The sequence below is a fragment of the Pteropus medius genome, unplaced genomic scaffold, assembly GCF_902729225.1.
Source record: "Pteropus medius unplaced genomic scaffold, Ma_sr-lr_union100, whole genome shotgun sequence".
Taxonomy (NCBI): domain Eukaryota; kingdom Metazoa; phylum Chordata; class Mammalia; order Chiroptera; family Pteropodidae; genus Pteropus; species Pteropus medius.
The window spans coordinates 1,585,363-1,592,836 of NW_024344434.1; the positions used below are offsets into that span (position 1 = coordinate 1,585,363).

The 7,474-nt window shown below is 38.3% G+C and overlaps 1 pseudogene; it reads left to right on the plus strand.

The window, feature by feature from the left end:
- Positions 1 to 3,829: 3,829 nt before the first annotated feature.
- On the plus strand, positions 3,830 to 3,947 carry LOC120610411 (uncharacterized; annotated as a pseudogene).
- Positions 3,948 to 7,474: the final 3,527 nt, after the last annotated feature.

The following is a 7,474-nucleotide window of genomic DNA, read 5'->3' on the forward strand; positions in this document are numbered from 1 at the left end:
CTTGAGGAAGCCCAGATGTGTGACTTACTAAACAAAGACTTTAAAGCAACTGTCTTAAAGATGCTCAAAGAGCTAAAGGAAGACATGGACGAAGACAGTAAAACAACATATGGACAAAATGAAAATCTCAAAAAGAGATAGGAAATATAAAACAAGCCAAAAATAAATGCTGAAGCTAAAGAGTACAATAACTAAAATTAAAAAGAAAAGAAAAAAGATACACTGAAGGGGTTCAAAATTATATTTGAGCTAGCTGGAAAAAGAAACAGCAAATTTGAAGATCCAATCATTGAGATTACTGAGTCTGGACAGAAAGGGGAAAAAAGAAGAAAGTAAACAGAGTTTTAAGGATAAGTGGGGCACTATCAAGTGGAGCAACATTGTGGGAATCCCAGGGGAAAAAAAAAGAGAAAAGTCAGAAAAAATACTTGAAGACATACAGCTGAAAACTTCCCAAATTTAGTGAAATACATGAGACTAAAATCTAAGAAGTTCAACAAACAAGTAGGTAAATTCAAGCAGACTTATAGTATACACATTGTAATTGAGTTGTCAAAAGGCAAAGGCAAAGATAGAATCTTGAAAGCATCAAGAGAGAAGTGACTTGTCTTGTACAAAAGATCCTTAATAAGATTTTACCTTATATCTTATCAGAAAACTTGGAGAGCAGAAGGTAATGGGTTGATACAGTTAAAGTGCTGAAAGAAAAAAAAATGTCAACTAGGAATTCAATATCCTGCAAAACTGTCTTTCAGAAATGAGAGAAATTAAGACATTTCCAGATAAACAAAAGCTGAGGGAGTTTGTTGCCACTAGACCTGCCCCGAAGTAAACGGTAAAGGGATTTCTTCAGTTTGAAATGAAGCTAGACAGTAACTTTAAGCAATATGAAGAAATTAAGATCTTCAGTAAAGGTAAATACATGTGCTATGATGAAAGTTAGTATTATTATAATTTTGGTTTGTAACTCCATTTTTAATTTTCTATATAATGACAAATGCATTAAAAATCAATGTACATGTTGGGCACAAAATATATAAAGATGTAATCTGTGATATCATAACAGAAAAGGGGACAGAACACAGTAAGCAGAGTTTTTGTTTGCTATTAAATTAAGTTGGTTTAAATTCAAATTAGGTTGTTTTAACTTTAGGATATTAAATAGAATCCCCGTAGTAACCACAAAGAAAATATCTATAGAATTTACACATAAGGAAATGACAAGAGAATCAAAATATTTTACTACAAACGAATGGATTAAACACAAAGAAGGCAGTAATGGAGAAAATGAGGAATAAAAAATCTGTAAAGCATGTAGAAAACAAAGAGAAAATGGATAGAAATAAGTTCCTCCTTATCAATAATTACTTTAAATGTAAATGGATTAATCTCTCCAATCAAAAGACAGAGTTGGGTAGAATGAACTAAAAAAAACATGATCCAACTATATGCTGTCTACTAAAGACTCATTTTAGATCCAAAGACACAAACAGATTAAAAGTGAAAGGATGGAGAAAAAATATTCCTTGTAAATACAGTCATGTGCCACTTAATGAGAGATATGTTCTGAGAAATGCCTCATTAGGTGATTTGGTCGCATACTAAAATGTGACACATATCTCGATGGTATAACCTATTTCACACCTACGCTGTATGATATAGCCTACTGTCTAGGATACAGCCTGTACAACACATTACTATACAAAACAACATGAGATTAAATCAAACACAAGAGAAAATGATGCAGTAAGTGATGTGGTAAACAAAAGATGTATGAGGCTGCTGCTAGCATAACATGGCAAATTATTTTACAGAAAATTTTTTCTCTAATAAGTAGAAAGAGTACACTCTAAAATAATATTAAAAAGTATAGCAAATACTAAAGAGAGGCAAGATAACATAAAAGATAGAAGTTGTGCATGTCTCCTCTCACAACCACACCAAAATTATAACAGAACTACAGAGCAACCAGGACATAGTCACCTGAGGTCTGGCTGAACAGAAGCTACAACTAAGTACAAAAAATAACAGGCCACCTCAAAATGGTAGGAGGAGTGGAGACACAAAGCAACTCAGTCCCACAACCACATGTGGCAATTGAGGATCAGGAGGACTATCTTGGATGCAGAGCCCCTTCCCTACCTGAGGAGTGAAGGGCACCAGGCTCACACTGGGATCCCCAGCCCAGAGTTCCAGTGGAGGTTGCAGCTGAGTGAGACAGAGGAGTACAGAAGTTAGAGATCTCTCCTCTTAAAGGGCCCACGTCAGGCCTTACTCACTGATGGACTCACTTGCTCTGAGCTCCAATGCTGGGGTAGCTGCTCAAGGGGCACTAGGAATGTCTGGGGTGGGGTATTTAGTTGTTGGACGTCAGGGTGAGGAATGGAGGAGGTGCAGACAGAGCCATTTCCTTTGTTGAGTCTTCTCCCTCCCAGCATATAGATGCAGGTGCTGCCATAAAGATTACTTTATCCAGGTGCCATCAATCTGGATTACATAGGTTGCTCTGCCCAGGGAATTCCCTAAGACTCTGCCTCTCCCAACTTGTGGGCCCACTCAAGCTGCTTCCAATGATTTATTCCATACAAATGGGCTGTCTTGGCTCCTGCTGCGAACTTTTAAAAATTCTCTGAAAGACTCACAAAACCCAAAGAAGCAGCATCTGGCTGCGCATCTCAGCATGCCCTGTACCTCTTGCTGAGCAGCCTCAAGCCCTGCACTATTGGAAGCCAGCCTCGGTTTTGGACTTGACCCCTCGAGGCACCTATAAGTCCAGAACAGGTGGCAGCCGTATGTTGATTGCTTGGCGTCTTGGTGACTCTTACCAGGTGGCCCCAGAGGTGCACAGGCTGCAGCTGAACTTGGCCTACATTTGGACCCCACTCAATTCCCCAAGACTGTGCCACTGGGCTCCACAGCTCACTTACTACATAGAATCACTCTACTAAGACTGGGAGATTTAGGAACTCTATCTAATACATAGAAACATACACAGGGAGGCAGCCAAAATGGGAAGACAAAGAAGCATGTCCCAAATGAAAAAACAGAAAAAGCTCCAGGAAAAGAACTAAACAAAATGGAGACAAGCAATATACCAGATACAGAGTTCAAAACACTAGTTAAAAGGATGCTCAAGAAACTTAGGGAAAGAGTAAATGAATTCAATAAGAACTTTAACAAAAAGATAGAAAATATAAAAATGGAGATAAAAACATAATAGGGAGCCAGTCATAAAATGAAGACTACAATATCTGAGATGAGAGTGTATTAGAGAAAATCAACAGAGTGGATGAAATGGAAGATTGAATATGTGATTTAGAGGATGGGGTGGTGGAGGACACCCCATTGGAACAGCAACAAGAAAAAAGAATCCAAAAATATGAAGATAGTTTAAGAAGCCTCTGGGACAACATTAAGTGTAACAATATTCACATTGTGGGGTACTAGAAGGAGAAGAGAGAGAGCATGAAATTGAAAACCTATTTGAAGAAATAATGATGGAAAACTGTCCTAACCTGGTGAAGAAAATAGACACATAACCCCAGGAAATTCAGAAATTCCCAAACAAGGTGAACACAAAGAGGCCCACACCAAGAGACATCATAATTAAAATGCTGAGGATTAAAAACAAAGACAGAATCTTAAAAGCAGCAAGAGAAAAGCAGTTAGTTACCTACAAAGGAGCTCCCATAAGACTGTCAGTTGATTTCTCAATGGAAACTTTGCAGGCCAGAAGGGTTTGGCACAGAATATTCAAAGTTATGAAAACCCAAGACCTACAACCAAGATTACTTTACCCAGCAAAGTTATCATTTAGAATTGAAGGGCAGTCTATGGCCATGCTACCCTGAATAAGCCCGATCCCGTCTGATCTTGAAAGCTAAGCAGGGTCGGACCTGGTTAGTATTTGATGGGAGACTAGCTAGGAAGACCAAGCGCTGTAGGCATAAAAAAATTTTAAAAAAGGGATTGTGAGTTGGCATGATCTTTGAAATCTGTGAGGTCAACCAAGATTTGCCTTGCTTATAAATAAATAAAGAAATAAAGAAAGAAAGAAAAATAGAATTGAAGGACAGACAAAGAGCTTCCCAGACAAGAAAAAGCTAAAGGAGTTCATCACCACGAAGCTACTATTACAGGAAACATTGGAAGGACTTCTTTAAGAAAAAGAAAAAAAAAAAACATGTATCAAAAATCTAAAGAAAGAATAGCAATAACCACATATCTATCAACAAGTACTTCAAATGAAAAAGAATTAAATGCCCCAATCAAAAGATGCGGGGGCGCTGAATGGATAAGAAAACAAGATCCTTACATATGCTGCCCACAAGAGACTCACTTCAGATGAAAAGGCACACACAAACTAAAAGTAATGGGATGAAAAAATATATTTCATGACGGACCTAGAGGGTGTTGTGCTGAGTGGAGTAAGTCAGATAGAAGAAGACAAATGCCATATGATTGTACATATATGTGGAATCGAAAACACAAAATAAACAAACAAAAAAAAACCAGAAACTAACTTATGGATATAGAGAACATTTTGAGGGTTACTAGATGGGAGGTGAGTTGGGAATATCAATGAAAAAGAGGAAAGAGGGAAGGGATTAAGAAGTACATATGGGTAGTTACAAAATGGTCATGGAAAGATAAAATATAGCATAAGGAATATAGCCAACAATATTATAATAACTATGTATTGTATGGTGTCAGAGGGGCACTAGATTATTGGGTAATCCCTTTGCGAGTTATACAGATGTCTAATCGCTATGTTGTACACCTGAAAATAATATAATGTTGTATGTCCACTATAACTGAAAAATAAAAAAAGTTTTTAAAAAAGTATAGTAAATACATAAACCAGTAACAGTCATTTATTATTATTATCAAGTACAAGTGTATGTGCAATACTTTATACAACTGGCAGTGCAGTAGGTTTGTTTCCACTAGCATCACCACAAATACATGAGTAATGTATTGAGCTACAATGGCTGCAATGTCACTAGGCAATAGGAATTTTTAAGCTTCATTATAATTTTATGAGACCACCATAGTATGCGCAGTCTATTATTGACTGAAATGCCCATATGCGGTGCATGTCTGCAATAACTAAAAGGGAAGTGAAGTGGGTACACTAATATCAGATAAAATAGACTGTAAATCAAAAAGGAATACAAGAGACCGAGAAGGGCATGTATTGTTAAAAGTCTCAATGCAGCAAGAAGAATGAACAATTATAAACATTTAGGACCTAATAACAGATCCTCCAAGTATAGAAAGCAAAAATCGACAGAATTGAAGGGAGAAACAGACAATTTTACAATAATAATTGGAGACTATAATATGCCATCTTCAACAATGACTAGAATAACTACACAGAAGGAAGATGAGTAAGGAAATAGAGGATTTGGACAATCCAGTAAACTAATTAGACCTGATAAACACATGTAGCAACTCTAGTCAATAGCAGCAGAATGCACATCCCCAGGATGCACCATATGTTAGGCCACAAAACAAGTCTTGATAGATTTTTAAAAATAGCTATCATACAAAATATCTCCTCCAATCACAATGAGATAAAGTAAGAAATCAGTAAGAGAAGGAATACTAGAAAATTCATATGTGAAAAATAAACGACATACTCTTAAGTAAGCAACGGGTCAAAAAAAAATCGCAAAGAAACTTAGAAAATACTTAGAAGTGAATGAAAACAAAAGCACAACATACAAAAACTATGTACACTTACAAATGGTTAAAATAAACATTGTGTTATGTATATTAAATGTAAGCTGTACAAACGTATATTTGGAGGATGGGCATCTGTCTTCCCCTTTTCTCCACCCTTGGGCCTTTCTCTGCTCATTATTGTTCCGAAGAAGTCTGGGTTCAGAGGGACATTGCCTTTCAGGAGAGAGTTCAATCACTAGCTATTTCATGTCATATGACTGCGGAGACCCAAGGAATGAAAGGAGTGATTAGAACCTAAAAAACAGAAGTGGATGCTTGTGAAAGAAGACCAAGGGCTGGAATAATAGCTTAGATTTCTCTTCTTCTGACTTTCATTTCTAGACAGTGCTAACAGTGAGCCTCTGGCACTGAGAGGACTGAATGATCATGTGGACTGGAAACACAGGGTGAAGAAGGGTTCTCTCATGTTACAGAAAACACTTAGAGAGCTTTGGGAAGGAAGGGACTAGTGAGTTGCAGTTTGGAGCAATTGGCATAAGTAGAAAGATGATAACATGACAGCTGCATCATAGTGGACAGATGGCTGCATAGATCCAAAAAGAATTCTGTGTCACATTGTCTCCATGTTGGCTAAAGCAGGGGTGCCATGTGCTTCCCAGGGCAGAGAGTAATGTAGTCAGGCTGATGTCAGAAGGGGTGAAATCCGTGCTAACTTGACTTCCACCCAAGCTAAGTTCAGATGCAAATGAAGAGGAAGGGCCTTCTCAGATCACTCCAGCCATTTAGGACTGTTGAAGCTGTGCCACATACTTGCTCGGGATTGCTAGAGTGGACGTTTCCAGACTTTGGGGCTGCCCAGCATCCATTTTCCCTTCCTAGAGCACCCTAACTTCCTTTATCAATATTATCTCTTCCTTATTGTCATTCAGTCCCCCATAGTTATAATCAGGAAGTTTGCAGTAACCCAGCCAAGGAGTGGGCATGCAAACAAATCTAAGCCAATGACATGATCTCTTTCTGGTATGTAAGTCATAGACAGAGAAACAATAGCCTAAAAACAGTTGGGATTTTAATCTTTCCTAGAAGTGCTGTCCTGAGCTGGCCATTGCTGCTACCTGACCTTATCCCTGCCCTGTTTCCTACTCACTAAAACTGCCTCCAGTTCTCTCTCCTACACCTGTTTCTTTTTGTCAAATCTGGAATGCCCCTACATTCTTCTAAAAAATTTACTTTTGCTAAGTCGGCTAGATTTGGTTTCTACTGCATATAGCTAAAGAACCCAGACTCTCCTGGCTCTGTACAAAGGGCTTCCAGGGCCTTCTGCTGGCCCTCTTTCTGCTCACCTCTCAAGTCTGGGTGCCTCGTGATTCTGAATTCCCTGTGATTGGGTAAGGTACCTAAGGTACCCCTTTATCAGCCTTAGCCTCCTGAGGTGCAACCAAATGAGGGGAGGGAGAGACTCAGAGTTTTTAGAACTGATATGGATGATTCACTTCCCAATAATCTAATTCACCCTCCAATTTAAATCCAATAATTGTTGATCCTTTTGTGGCAGTTGTCAGTTTTACCTATTTCTGAAAGAAACAATTTTTTCAATAGTAAAAAAGCAACAAACAAACTTTTTGAAGAACAGCCCAGAGCAATCATCAACTGGCAGTGAGTGGTGTCCCTCTTAGAGTCCCTAAGAAAGGTCTCAGAGCTAGCCCCCTTCCCTCTTGCAGCTTATGATTCGATATCAAGTTGAGAATGCACAAAGGCCCCGGATAAGGCATACTCTGTTTGCTCA